The following is a 15,874-nucleotide window of genomic DNA, read 5'->3' on the forward strand; positions in this document are numbered from 1 at the left end:
TGCATGGGGTCCCGGATGAGATCATCTCTGACTGTGGAGTACAGTTCACTTCAAGATTCTGGAAGGGGTTTTGCTCTGCACTTAATATTAATGTCTGTCTCTCTTCCGCTTACCATCCCCAGACAAATGGTCAGACTGAGCGTACCAACCAGACGCTGGAACAATATCTAAGATGCTATGTCAGCCATCTCCAGGATGATTGGTTGGAATTGCTACCGTTAGCCGAATTTTCATATAATAATTCTCAGAGCGCCTCCACTAAATTTACACCTTTCTTTGCCAATCTGGGTCATCATCCGTGTATTTTACCTAGGTCTCCAATTAATTCTCCGGTTTTGGCAGTGGAGGAAAGGCTGACTGCGATGAGACAAAATCTGGAGGTTCTGAAGGAATCCCTGACCATAGCTCAAGAACGTTATAAGAGATCGGCTGATAGATTCCGTAAACCTGCACCCGTGTTCAAGGTAGGAGATTCCGTGTGGTTAGCAGCTAAGAATCTGGTTAAACGTTCCTTCACAAAAACTTGGACAGAAATTCATTGGCCCTTTCAAGATCAATGGTATTGTGAGCTCTGTGGCCTGCCGGCTGAAGCTGCCTAGGACTATGAAGGTACACCCAGTTTTTAAGGTATCTTTACTAAAGCCTGTATCTCCTAATACCTTTCAGGGACGTGTTATGCCACCTCCGCAGCCTGTGGTGATTGATGGGCAAGAACAATTTGTGGTGGAGGAAATTATTGATTCCAGGATTCACAGGAATCGGCTCCAATATCTGATAAGATGGCAGGGATATCCCCCTGAGGAAGACTCTTGGGAACCTGCTGAAAATATCAATGCCCAATAGAAAATTTCTCGTTTTCATCAGAGATTCCCTGAGAAACCAGGTCCAGGATCGTCCTGAGGCCGCTTCTAAGGAGGGAGTAATGTCAGGACTCTGAACATTTTTTACCTTTTGTGCATTACTGCCCTTTTCCAAGATGGCGTCTTTGGTCTCATGTGCATTGTGTCTTCCTGCTATGAAACTCCACCCCAGCCTTCAGTCTGTGCTAGAGTATTCTGCCTTGCATCCAGCTCCTGACCTCTGATTACTCCCTGGCTATATACCTGCTCCTGTGAACCTGTATGGTTATCCTTCTACTTTGCATACACCAGTTCCAGTAATCCTCCTTCATCTGCTGCTCGTATTTACTTCCATCTGCATTTGCTGGACATGTAAGCTGTTTCTGCTCTGCAAGAACCTGAGACTATTAACCAGGCCTCCCTGGTTGAGCTAAGATATGATTTGAACTGCCTTATAAGCTTATCTATCTGTGTTTGGACTAAGACAAGGATTTATTCATGTCAAGTATCCTCAAGAATAACTGTGCTTCATAGACTTTCTGCTTGATTGCATTTACCTCTGAAGTTTCCTAAAGACTGCTAAGCTGCGTTTTATATTTACACCAAGTGTTGTGGACTTGAGTTTCTCTCTGCACCTGTTTGAATAACCGTGTGATAATATAGACTTTACCACTTATAAAACTGTGTCCTGTAGTTGTCTTGTTCCACGCAAAGAGTCTCCTGAGTTATCCCCTATAATTATTACACTCATTTTCTCCTGTTACCCTTGTGAAAAGAAAAAATGTGGGTCTTAAGTAAACTTTTTGTGAAAAGTTAAATATTAATTTCTTCCTTCCACTTTCCATTAATTCCTGTGAAACATCTGAAGGGTTAACAAACTTCTTGAATGTGGTTTTGAGCATCTTGAGGGGTGTAGTTTTTAGAATGGTGTCAATTTTGGGTATTTTCTGTCATATAAGCCCCTTAAATGTGATGTGGTCCCTAAAAAAATAGTTTGGAAGTTTTGTTGGAAAAATAAGAAATCACCGGTCAACTTTTAACCCTTTAAACTTTCTAAAAAAAATATATATATGTTTAAAAATTGTGCTGAAAGTAAAGTAGACATGTGGGAAATCTTATTTAGTAACCATTTTGTGTGACACAACTCTCTGGGTTAAGGGCTTAAAAATTACAAGTTTGAAAATTGCAAAGTTTTCAAAATTTTGACCAAATTTCCAATTTTTACTAGTTAACTCAATTCATATCTAAAGAATTTTACCACTATCATGAAGTACCATGTGCCATTAAAAACATTCTCAGAATTTGTGGGATCCAATGAAGCTTACCAGTGTTATTACCACACTAGCTAGAATTGTAAAATTTGGCCTGATCATGCAGGTTAAAACAGGTTTTGGGGGTGAAAGGGTTAAGTCAATTGAATCTGATAGGTTGTATTATAGAGTGGGTTAATAATACCAATTCATTCTATCCATCATGCACCCTGTAGAAAAGAGAATGAGCAAAGTATTCACATGTGTTTTCTTCGGTTTCTGGGGGTTTTTTTTATATCCCATTGTTTGTTCTGGAGTTGAAAATTTGTGATTTCATGCTATCCTGTCTGTATACTTTTTTGCGTCTTCCCCTGCCCAGGAGATGTGGCATGATCAGACCATGTCCCTGTACGGTCAGACACAGCCATTACACAGTACACAGCAGGGGCACATTTATAAGATTATCTCAGCACAGGAACATTTTGTAACACATCCAATTGTGGAACTTATTTTTACTCCAAGATCTATTAATTAAAATGTACCTTGTTCGTAGGGAAAACTACTTTAATAAGTCAGATATACCCAATAATGACTCTGCTGGCAAATGTAACTCGTCTCATAAACAAGCTGCCATTCAATTACATGATTAAGAAATAAAAAAATATTAGGAATAAGGGAAAACAACAATGAAATCATGAAAAAATTGCTGTATTTTAAATACCCAAAAGGCCCAAATATGACCCTTAAAGGGTTAAATATCCTCTTTGTTTCCATCAATGGAAGGATTTTTTAATTGTATATTCTATGGCTCATTGTCCAGCTTACCCATTCTGCAGGCTTCGAGAGGTAAGGAGTGTATGCTACAAACAGGCTTTTTTTTAGATCCTGCTCATAGCACTCTGAAGCTGGCCAAGTCATTGAAGCTGGCCGAGTCATTGAACCTGAACAGCCTCAGTGTCCTTGCTCTTCTTCCTTTCTGTAGTGGCAAAAACTTTCTCGGCTAGTAACCTGGAAAAGTTCACAGTACAGGCCAACGACTCATCCATTCTACTGATTTGAACTGTTAATCTGCAGGAGCACACTGCCCCTTGCAAGGCAGGATGCAGCGGGGAACTCCTGAATAGTGTTGAGCATTCCGATACTGCAAATATCGGCTATCGGCCGATATTCGCTGTATCGGAGTTCTGATACTGAGTTCCGATACTTTTACAATATCGAATACTGGAATCGGAAGTTCTCATAATGCAATAAGCCAGTTGAGGATCCTAAGAAGTGTGGGCACATCCTGTTAGGCTTGTTAGCCATGTTAACTAATGGCATGGCTGTGATTGGCTGCTGAAATGATGTCATGATGCGCTATAATGGAGTGTGGGTGGTGCATAGGCAGAGACTGCGTGTCTGTGTGTGCGGGCGGGGTCTGTGCGTGACAGCGGGGGGTCTGTGCAGGCCTGCTGGGGGGTCTGTACGGGCCTGCCGGGGGTCTGTGCGGGCTGCCAGGGGTCTGTGTGGGCCTGCCAGGGGTCTGTATGGGCCTGCTAGGGGTCTGTGCAGGCTGCCGGGGGTCTGTGCGGGCCTGCCGGGGATCTGTGCGGGCTGCCAGGGGTCTGTGCGGGCCTCTCGGGGGTTGTGTGTGTTTGCAGGCATCGTCCGATGGGACTACAAGTCCCATCGGGCTATGCCTGCTACAATGACAGTGATTGACACATTAGCCAATGATGGGACAGTAGTAGTCCCATCATCCGGCTAATGTGTTGAATGTAAAAAAAACACACACATACATACTACATACAACATACAGTGGGGCAAAAAAGTATTTAGTCAGTCAGCAATAGTGCAAGTTCCACCACTTAAAAAGATGAGAGGCGTCTGTAATTTACATCATAGGTAGACCTCAACTATGGGAGACAAACTGAGACAAAAAAATCCAGAAAATCACATTGTGTGTTTTTTTATCATTTTATTTGCATATTATGGTGGAAAATAAGTATTTGGTCAGAAACAAAATTTCATCTCAATACTTTGTAATATATCCTTTGTTGGCAATGACAGAGGTCAAACGTTTTCTGTAAGTCTTCACAAGGTTGCCACACACTGTTGTTGGTATGTTGGCCCATTCCTCCATGCAGATGTCCTCTAGAGCAGTGATGTTTTTGGCTTTTCGCTTGGCAACACGGACTTTCAACTCCCTCCAAAGGTTTTCTCTAGGGTTGAGATCTGGAGACTGGCTAGGCCACTCCAGGACCTTGAAATGCTTCTTACGAAGCCACTCCTTCGTTGCCCTGGCGGTGTGCTTTGGATCATTGTCATGTTGAAAGACCCAGCCACGTTTCATCTTCAATGCCCTTGCTGATGGAAGGAGGTTTGCACTCAAAATCTCACGATACATGGCCCCATTCATTCTTTCATGTACCCGGATCAGTCGTCCTGGCCCCTTTGCAGAGAAACAGCCCCAAAGCATGATGTTTCCACCACCATGCTTTACAGTAGGTATGGTGTTTGATGGATGCAACTCAGTATTCTTTTTCCTCCAAACACGACAAGTTGTGTTTCTACCAAACAGTTCCAGTTTGGTTTCATCAGACCATAGGACTTTCTCCCAAAACTCCTCTGGATCATCCAAATGCTCTCTAGCAAACTTCAGACGGGCCCGGACATGTACTGGCTTAAGCAGTGGGACACGTCTGGCACTGCAGGATCTGAGTCCATGGTGGTGTAGTGTGTTACTTATGGTAGGCCTTGTTACATTGGTCCCAGCTCTCTGCAGTTCATTCACTAGGTCCCCCCGCGTGGTTCTGGGATTTTTGCTCACCGTTCTTGTGATCATTCTGACCCCACGGGGTGGGATTTTGTGTGGAGCCCCAGATCGAGGGAGATTATCAGTGGTCTTGAATGTCTTCCATTTTCTAATTATTGCTCCCACTGTTGATTTCTTCACTCCAAGCTGGTTGGCTATTGCAGATTCAGTCTTCCCAGCCTGGTGCAGGGCTACAATTTTGTTTCTGGTGTCCTTTGACAGCTCTTTGGTCTTCACCATAGTGGAGTTTGGAGTCAGACTGTTTGAGGGTGTGCACAGGTGTCTTTTTATACTGATAACAAGTTTAAACAGGTGCCATTACTACAGGTAATGAGTGGAGGAAAGAGGAGACTCTTAAAGAAGAAGTTACAGGTCTGTGAGAGCCAGAAATCTTGATTGTTTGTTTCTGACCAAATACTTATTTTCCACCATAATATGCAAATAAAATGATAAAAAAACAGACAATGTGATTTTCTGGATTTTTTTGTCTCAGTTTGTCTCCCATAGTTGAGGTCTACCTATGATGTAAATTACAGACGTCTCTCATCTTTTTAAGTGGTGGAACTTGCACTATTGCTGACTGACTAAATACTTTTTTGCCCCACTGTACATACTACATACATACAACATACTACATACATACTACATACATATAACATACATACTACATACATACAACATACTACATAAATACTACATACATATAACATACATACTACATACATACAACATACATACAAAATAGATACATACAACATACATACAACATACACACAACATACAGCATACAAACAACATACATACATACATGCATACAACATACTACATACTACATACATACTACATACATACATACAACATACATACTACATACATACTACATACATACATACTACATACAGTCATATGAAAAAGTTTGGGCACCCCTATTAATCTTAAGCTTAATGTTTTAGAAAAATTGTTTTTTTTGCAACAGCTATTTCAGTTTCATATATCTAATAACTGTTGGACACAGTAATGTTTCTGCCTTGAAATGAGGTTTATTGTACTAACAGAAAATGTGCAATCTGCATTCAAACAAAAGTTGACAGGTGCATAAGTATGGGCACCCTTATCATTTTCTTGTTTTAAATACTCCTAACTACTTTTTCCTGACTTACTAAAGCACTTTTTTTGGTTTTGTAACCTCATTGAGCTTTGAACTTCATAGCTAGGTGTATGCAATCATGAGAAAAGCTACTTAAAGTGGCCACTTGCAAGTTGTTCTCCTGTTTGAATCTCCTCCGAAGAGTGGCATCATGGGCTCCTCAAAACAACTGTCAAATGATCTGAAAACAAAGATTATTCAACATAGTTGTTCAGGGGAAGGATACAAAAAGCTGTCTCAGAGGTTTAACCTGTCAATTTCCACTGTGAGGAACATAGTAAGGAAATGGAAGAACACAGGTACAGTTCTTGTTAAGGCCAGAAGTGGCAGGCCAAGAAAAACATCAGAAAGGCAGAAAAGAAGAATGGTGAGATCAGTCAAGGACAATCCTCAGACCACCTCCAGAGAGCTGCAGCATCAACTTGCTGCAGATGGTGTCACTGTGCATTGGTCAACTATACAACGCACTTTGCAAAAGGAGAAGCTGTATGGGAGAGTGATGCGAAAGAAGCCGTTTCTGCAAGCACGCCAAAAACAGAGTCGGCTGAGGTATGCAAAAGCACATTTGGAGAAGCCAATTTCTTTTTGGAAGAAGGTCCTGTGGACTCATGAAACCAAGATTGAGTTGTTTGGTAATACAGGCGTTATGCATGGCGGCAAAAAAACACAGTGCGTTGTATAGTTGACCGATGCACAGTGACACCATCTGCAGCAAGTTGATGCTGCAGCTCTCTGGAGGTGGTCTGAGGATTGACATACAACATACTACATACATACTACATACATACAACATACATACATACAACATACATACATACATACAACATACATACAACATGCATGCAACATACAGCATACATACAACATACATACATACATGCATACAGCATACTACATACTACACACATACTACATACATACAACATACATACTACATACATACTACATACATACATACATACTACATAAATACATACATTCATACCACATACATACATACAACGTACATACTACATACATGTATACAACATACTACATACATACAACATACATACATACTACATACAACATACATACTACATACATACAACATACATATTACATACATACAACATACATACAACATACATACAACATACTACATACATACTACATACATGCAACATACATACATACAACATACGACATACATACTACATACATACTACATACATACTACATATATACTACATATATACTACATACATGCAACATACATACAACATACTACATACATACATACTACATACATGCTACATTCAATGCATTCACACATTACATACATTACATACATATAGACACAGTAAATATAACATACTCACCATCACTTGTCACTTTGATCCCCGAAGCCAGTGTCATCTGTAAAAAATATTAAAATAACAAACAATATACTCCCTGACCCACAGAAATCCACGAGTGTCCCACGATGATCTCCCGTGGAGAACAGCAGCATCAGCTGATGCGACTACTCTCTAGGGGCTCCAGGAATACAATGACAGGAGGAAGGTGTCCTTCCACACTGTAGTCCTCCGCCACTGTAAAAAAATAGTCCCTAGTCTCACTTTTGGCATTGCTGTGTGAGAAAGTTCCCATACAGCTTTTGCCATAAAGTGAGACCAGTGAACTATAGTAACCTCTCAGTGATGCACTGCAGGAGCCATTGTCTCCTGTCAGTGTGTCACTGAAGGTCCTATAGAGCAGTGACATCACCAGATGTCACTGTTCTATAGGGGAGATCGTCCTGGGACCCTTGTTATTAATTGGACTGCGTCGGACAGGGAGTATACGGTTTATTATTTTACTTTTTTGCTGGTGCTGAAGTATGGTAAGTATGGTTAAATTAAGAATATTAAAATACTTTTTCTGGCTGTGTCTTTATTTTGTTTTTAACTCTTTCACTACTCTAGGATTAATAATGATTAGGCGTCATATTGACGCCTCTCCATTATTAACCCGGCTTAATGTCACCTTACAATAGCAAGGTGACATTAACCCCTTATTACCCCAAATCCCACCGCTACACGGGAGTGGGAAGAGAGGGGCTAAGTGCCGGAATTGGCGCATCTTACAGATGCGCCATTTCTGGGGCGGCTGCGGACTGGTATTTGTAACCGGGGGGGACAATATCCATGGCCCCTGTCTAGGCTATGAATATCAGCTCGCAGCTGTCTGTATAGCCTTTCTGGCTATAAAATATATGGGGACCCCACGTCATTTTTTGCGGGGTCCTCCTATTTTAATAGCCAGTAAAGGCTACACACACAACTGCGGGCTGATATTCATAGCCTGGGAGGGGCCATGGGTATTACTCCCTTCCCAGGCTACAAATATTGGCCCCCGGCCGTCGGCTTTCCCCCTCTGGTGCAGAAAATTGCGCGGGAGCCCACGTCGTTTTTTTCCCCGTTTTTTTCTTTATGTTCATTTATCAACATCTGCCTATCTATGGATATATCTATCTATAGATATATCTATAGATGCATAGCTGTTTCTAGCCATATATCTATCTGGCTAATTTTACACATCAGGTTTTTGCCGTCAGGCACAATCTGGCGAGTTTTGAAAAAAAAGATCCGTTTTTTTCTGCTGAATCCGTTTTTTTTCATAGAGTTGTATTAGCGCCGGATTGTGCCTGATGGCCACACGTTTCATCCGCTTTTGCCGGATCCATCAAAAAAGCTGTTTCCGCTGGACGGAAAACACATACAGAGGAACGTTTTTTCTGCACTGCGAAAAAACGCACAGCGATGGATCCAGCTAAAAATGTATGAAACTGAGATGTGAAATGATGAATCCGTTCTCCAAATCCATTTTTTCATGCATGTTTTCATTCAAATCATGCACATTTTCCATTTATTTATTTATTTCCAAAAACTGCATCAAAACCGCGCAAAAACCGCTCCAAAAACTGTATCAAAACTGCACCAAAACTGCATCAAAACTGCATCAAAACTGTATCAAAAACTGCATCAAAACTGCACCAAAAACTGCATCAAAAACCGCACCAAAAACTGCACCAAAACTGCATAAAAACTGCTTCAAAACTGCTTCAAAAACTGCATCATAACTGCACCAAAAACTGCATCAAAATCCGCACCAAAAACTGCATCAAAACTGCACCAAAACTGCATCAAAAACGCATCAAAACAGCACCAAAAACTTCACCAAAAACTGCATCAAAACCTGCATCAAAAACTGGTGCAGTTTTGATGCAGTTTTTGGTGCTGTATTTGGTGCGGTTTTGGTGCAGTTTTTGATGCAGTTTTGGTCCAGTTTTTGGTGCAGTTATGATGCCGTTTTTGATGCAGTTTTGGTGCAGTTTTTGGTGCATTTTTTGTGCATTTTGATGCAGTTTTTGGAAATAAATAAACGAAAAATGTGCATGATTTTAATGGAAACATGCATGAAAAAATTGATTCGGAGGCCGGATTCATCATTTCACATCTCAGTTTCATACATTTTTCGCTGGATCCATCGCTGTGCGTTTTTTCGACGGACATAAAAACCGTTCCTCTGTATGTGTTTTCCATCCGGCGGAAACAGCTTTCTTGACAGATCCAGCAAAAAACGGATGAAACGTGTGGCCATCAGGTGCAATTCAGCGCTAATACAAGTCTATGAGAAAAAACGTATCCAGCAGAAAAAAAAACTGATGGCAAAAACCTGATGTGTGAAATTAACCAGATAGATATATGGATAGAAACATCTATGTATCTATAGATATATCTATAGATAGATATATCCATAGATAGGCCGATGTTTTTAAATGAACATAAAGAAAAAAACGGGGAAAAAAAAATGACGTGGGCTCCCGAGCAATTTTCTGCTCCAGAGGGTGAAAGCCGACGGCTGGGGGCCAATATTTGTAGCCTAGGAAGGGGATAATACCCATGGCCCCTCCCAGGCTATGAATAGCAGCCCGCATCTGTCTGCGTAGCCTTTACTGACTATTAAAATAGGGGGACCCCCCCCAAAAAATGATGTGGGGTCCCCCTATATTTTATAGCCAGAAAGGCTACGCAGACAGCTGCGGGCTTATCTTCATAGCCTACAGAGGGGCCATGGATATTGGCCCCCCATCTACAAATACCAGTCTGCAGCCGCCCCAGAAATGGCGCATCTGTAAGATGCGCCAATTCCGGCACTTAGCCCCTCTCTTCCCACTCCCGTGTAGCGGTTGTATTGTAAGGTGACATTAAGCCGGGTTAATAATGGAGAGGCGTCAATAAGACGCCTATCCAGTATTAATCCTAGAGTAGTGAAAGAGTTAAAAACAAAATAAAGACACAGCCAGAAAAAGTATTTTAATATTCTTAATTTAACCATACTTACCATACTTCAGCGCCTGCAAAAAAGTAAAATAATAAACCATATACTCCCTGTCCGACGCAGTCCAATTAATAACGAGGGTCCCAGGACGTTCTCCCCTATAGAACAGTGACATCGGGTGATGTCACTGCTCTATAGGACCTTCAGTGACACACTGACAGGAGTCAATGGCTCCTGCAGTGCATCACTGAGAGGTTACTATAGTTCACTGGTCTCACTTTATGGCAAAAGCTGCGTGGGAACTTTCTCACACAGCAATGCCAAAAGTGAGACTAGGGACTGTTTTTTTTACAGTGGCGGAGGACTACAGTGTGGAAGGATACCTTCCTCCTGTCATTGTATTCCTGGAGCCCCTAGAGAGCGGTCGCATCAGCTGATGCTGCTGTTCTCCACGGGAGATCGTCGTGGGACACTCGTGGATTTCTGCGGATCAGGGAGTATATTGTTTGTTTGTTATTTTAATATTATTTACAGATAACACTGGCTTCGGGGAACAAAGTGACAAGTGATGGTGAGTATGTACTCTATGTTATATGTACTGTATGTCTATATGTATTGTATGTAATGTATGAATGTATTGTATGTAGTATGTATGTAGTATGTATGTAGTATGTATGTAGCATGTATGTATGTAGTATGTATGTAGTATGTATGTTGTAGATATGTTGTATGTATGTGGGATGTTGTATGTATGCAGTATGTTGTATGTATGTTGTATGTATGTATATAGTATGTAGTATGTATGTAGTATGTAGTATGTATGTAGTATGTATGTAGTATGTTGTATGTATATAGTATGTTGTTTGTATGTAGTATGTATGTAGTATGTATGTATATATGTATGTTGTATGTATGTAGTATGCATGTTGTATGTATATGGTATGTATGTGGTATGTATGCATGTAGTATGTATGTAGTATGTTGTATGTATGTTGTATGTAGGTATGTAGTATGTATGCAGTATATAGTATCTTGTATCTATGCATGTATGTTGTATGTATGTAGTATGTATGTTTGTGTTTTTTTTTACATTCAACACATTAGCCAGATGATGGGACTACTACTGTCCCATCATTGGCTAATGTGTCAATCACTGTCATTGTAGCAGGCATAGCCCGATGGGACTTGTAGTCCCATCGGACGATGCCTGCACACAGACACAAAGACTCCCGAGAGGCCCGCACAGACCCCCGAGAGGCCCGTACAGACCCCCGGCAGGCCCGCACAGACCCCCGAGAGGCCCGTACCGACCCCCGGCAGCCCGCACAGACCCCCGAGAGGCCAGTACAGACCCCTGGCAGGCCCACACAGACCCCCGGCAGCCCGCACAGACCCCAAGAGGCCCGTTCAGACCCCCGGCAGGCTCGCACAGACCCCCGGCAGCCCGCACAGACCCCAGAGAGGCCCGTGCAGACCCCCCACCGTCCCGCACAGACCCCGCCCACACCCACAGACACAGAGCCTCTGCCCATGCACCGCCCACACTTTTCCCCCCTCCGGAACTGGATGTGCAAGGAAAGAAAGGGTTTATTTTCATTCCGATATTTGTGTCCCATTGACTTGCATTGGTTTCCGGTATCGGAATCGGTGATATCCGATATTTTTTGGGTATCGGTCTGATCCAATCTGATCCGATATTTCCCGATATCAGAAGGTATCGCTCAACATTACTCCTGAAGCAAAAAAAGATGAGACAAGCCCATTAAATAGACAATAAAAAATTATATCAAAGCAAGGAAAAGTAAGTTTGAGAAGAACACATGCCTTTTTGTTGACTAGATAATTATACAACAACAGTGATGTATCAAGCCTATTTTTGCATTTAGACAGACAGGAACTTTTCTGTATTTCAGTCTAAATAACCCAATGATTTATTGTATTCAGCTTTCTTATATAAGTATCATATTCCACAAGACTTTGCAGACATCAGCTTCGCTGTCCCCATTGGGAACATGCACAAACACGGGGAGAACATACAATGACCTATTATTTTCAGGATGAATTCTATGTTATGCATGACATTATTTTAATGTACATTTAATTTATTGATTAACTTTTAATAATTCTTTGGGAAAAAAATATATTTTTTATTTCACTGGATGCCAAGAGTTCATATTGTTTTATATTTTTCATCAATGTAAACACAGTTCTTTTTTGTGTGATCACTGTTACATTTTAAAATGACCATCTTAGCAAATTAACTAAAGGGAATCTGTCACAGGTTTTTGCTACCTCATCTGAAAGCATTGTGATGTAGGCAAAGAAAAGCTGAATCCAACCATGTGTCACTTAGTTTACCTGGTGCAGTAGTTCTAAAAGAATCAGAGCTTTTAGATTTACACACGTGGTCAAAATTATTGGTACCCCTTGTTTAATGATAGAAAAACCCACAATGGTCACAGAAATAACTTGAATCTGACAAAAGTAATAATAAATAAAAGATCTATGATAATTAACAAATGAAAGTCAGACATTAGTTTTTAACCATGCTTCCATAGAATTAAAAAATAAATAAAACACATGAAATAGGCCTGGACAGAAATGATGGTACCCCTGAAAATAATGTGACAAAGGGGACATGTTAAATCACGGTGTGTCCACTAACTAGCATCACAGGTGTCTACAATCTTGAAATCAGTGAGTGGGCCTGTATATAGGGCTACAGATACTCACTGTGCTGATTGGTGACATGATGTGCATCTGGAGCGCCCGCTAGGGCCATGGGGTACTGGGTTGGGCGATTCTTAAAGGGTTGGTCATGGCAGCGGTGACCCGGTCCGTTGCCCTGGGCGTGCAATAAAAGTAATGATGGAATGTTTGTAGGGGATTTCATGTGACGCCACCTGTAGTGTTTCGCAATAGGTAGCCGAGGCTGTTTAAGGGGACCGCTGGGCCAATGGTGTCGCAGCTGAGCTAGTCCTGCTCCCCACAGGTGGAGCAATGGCCTAGGGTTACGAGTACAGTCTATCAGGGATTGTGCTATAAACATAAGGATGAATGACCTCGGGGAGATCAAAACATCCAACACCGCGGAGACACCATCACGTGCTTCTCAACGCAGTGATCCAGAACTCTGCCCCCATCCCTTATGGGAAATATGCAAATGCATGTAGAAAAGCCGCGGAGACACCATCACGTGTTTCTCAACGCAAGCAATGAATAGCCAGGTCTTTCACCGGGAAGGAACAACCACGGGAAGGGCAGCATCCAATAAAGGAAAACTACCTATGCCAAAACATGGTATCCATCCACAGACAGCTGTTTCGGGGTATTTGCCCCTCATCAGTGTGGAGTAGGAAACTGGCTATTAGGAGCAGTGCCTAGTGAAAAGGCTATAAACATAAGGATGAATGACCTCGGGGAGATCAAAACATCCAACACCGCGGAGACACCATCACGTGTTTCTCAACGCAGTGATCCAGAACACTGCCCCCATCCCTTATGGGAAATATGCAAATGCATGTAGAAAAGCCGCGGAGACACCATCACGTGTTTCTCAATGCAAGCAATGAATAGCCAGGTCTTTCACCGGGAAGGAACAACCACGGGAAGGGCAGCATGCAATAAATCAGTGTTGGATGTTTTGATCTCCCCGAGGTCATTCATCCTTATGTTTACAGCCTTTTCACTAGGCACTGCTCCTAATAGCCAGTTTCCTACTCCACACTGATGAGGGACAAATACCCTGAAACAGCTGTCTGTGGATGGATACCATGTTTTGGCATAGGTGGTTTTCCTTTATTGGATGCTGCCCTTCCCGTGGTTGTTCCTTCCCGGTGAAAGACCTGGCTATTCATTGCTTGCGTTGAGAAACACGTGATGGTGTCTCCGCAGCTTTTCTACATGCATTTGCATATTTCCCATAAGGGATGGGGGCAGTGTTCTGGATCACTGCGTTGAGAAACACGTGATGGTGTCTCTGCGGTGTTGGATGTTTTGATCTCCCCGAGGTCATTCATCCTTATGTTTATAGCCTTTTCACTAGGCACTGCTCCTAATAGCCAGTTTCCTACTCCACACTGATGAGGGGCAAATACCCTGAAACAGCTGTCTGTGGATGGATACCATGTTTTGGCATAGGTGGTTTTCCTTTATTGGATGCTGCCCTTCCCGTGGTTGTTCCTTCCCGGTATCAGGGATTGTGGACGTTGGGGTGCAGGACTGAGGGTGCGGGAAAGGACTAGAGGACACAAGGGCTGCAGTTCCTTACCTTTAATTCCTGGTTGAAGGTGCAGTCCAGAGCACAGGTAACAGGTGGTATTGGAGATTCGGGCAGCCTGGAAGCAATTCAGAATCCACCTAGCTAGGGGGAGTTGGAGGCCTCCCTACTGCGCTGTTCTCTGGGTTCTTGATGCTTTGTGCTCTACTCAAGTCCCTCTCTCAGCCTGTCCATTAAATTTAACACTACCCGCATGGCAGACAGCTTGAGCCTGTTCCAGGTGTCACTCCCTCGTGGTGACTCCGGGCTCTCACATGCTGCTGCACCTCAGGGAGTCAGCTGGGGCCAGGAGACCTGCAATCTCCTGTCCTCCTGTTTTAGTTGCTGGGCCTGCAGTTCCCACACATCTGGCACACGCCACCAGTCAGCGTGCGCGGGATAGGCAAAAAATTTGTCGATGGTGGTCCAGGTTTCAACGTGGATAGGGCCTCATTACATGACGGGTTAATTGAAAGGCCTCATGTGCAACAAGGACAAAAGGCACAGGTTCCATATTGGAGCCTGGAAGCTGACGTGGTAGTGGTAGGTCCAACTGATTATTGCGCAGCCGCCGACCCATAATGGACGAATTGAAGACTCTGGAGTCCCCAGTTCGTCCATAGGCCCCAATATCTACAATTAGAAACCTGTAGTGACTGTCGACCGGGGCCAACAACACTACAGAAAAATATTGTTTATAATTATAGAATTGGGACCCTGAGTTCGGCGGCTTACGCACACAGATGTGCTTGCCAACCAGGGCTCCAATACAATTTAGAAACTGGCAGTGCTCCTCAAAGCCATGTACTATCCGCACCCAGCTTTCCATTTTTTGCTCAGGCTTGACCACTTGATGAAGTCGTTACCAGATTTTGGAACAGGTGGAGTGGACTATGCCTGATATTGTTGATTTTCCAATTAAAAATTAATGATGCAGTGCCGCATATGAAAGACCGGTTGTGAGGAAACTAAAAGGAAAATGAAAAAGGAAAAAATGAGATAACATTTTACATCTAGAAATAATTTAACATTTATGTAATTTTTAGTCTGCTCGGAACAAGCCATGCCATAACAACATTATATTTTTAACACTGACAATGTGTTTTTTAAATGAGCAAAACATTATGATTAACTAAAAATACAAAAAGGTATTATGTTCAGAACAAAACAAAAAATGTATAAACATCAGAAATACACTAGCGCATTCTGGTGTCCTTAAAGGATATTCCAGGGCATGCTTTTTCCAACAAAACATCAAAGGTGGCAAGTCTCATGCGACAA

Source organism: Ranitomeya variabilis, chromosome 3 (genome assembly GCF_051348905.1).
Source record: "Ranitomeya variabilis isolate aRanVar5 chromosome 3, aRanVar5.hap1, whole genome shotgun sequence".
NCBI classification, from domain to species: domain Eukaryota; kingdom Metazoa; phylum Chordata; class Amphibia; order Anura; family Dendrobatidae; genus Ranitomeya; species Ranitomeya variabilis.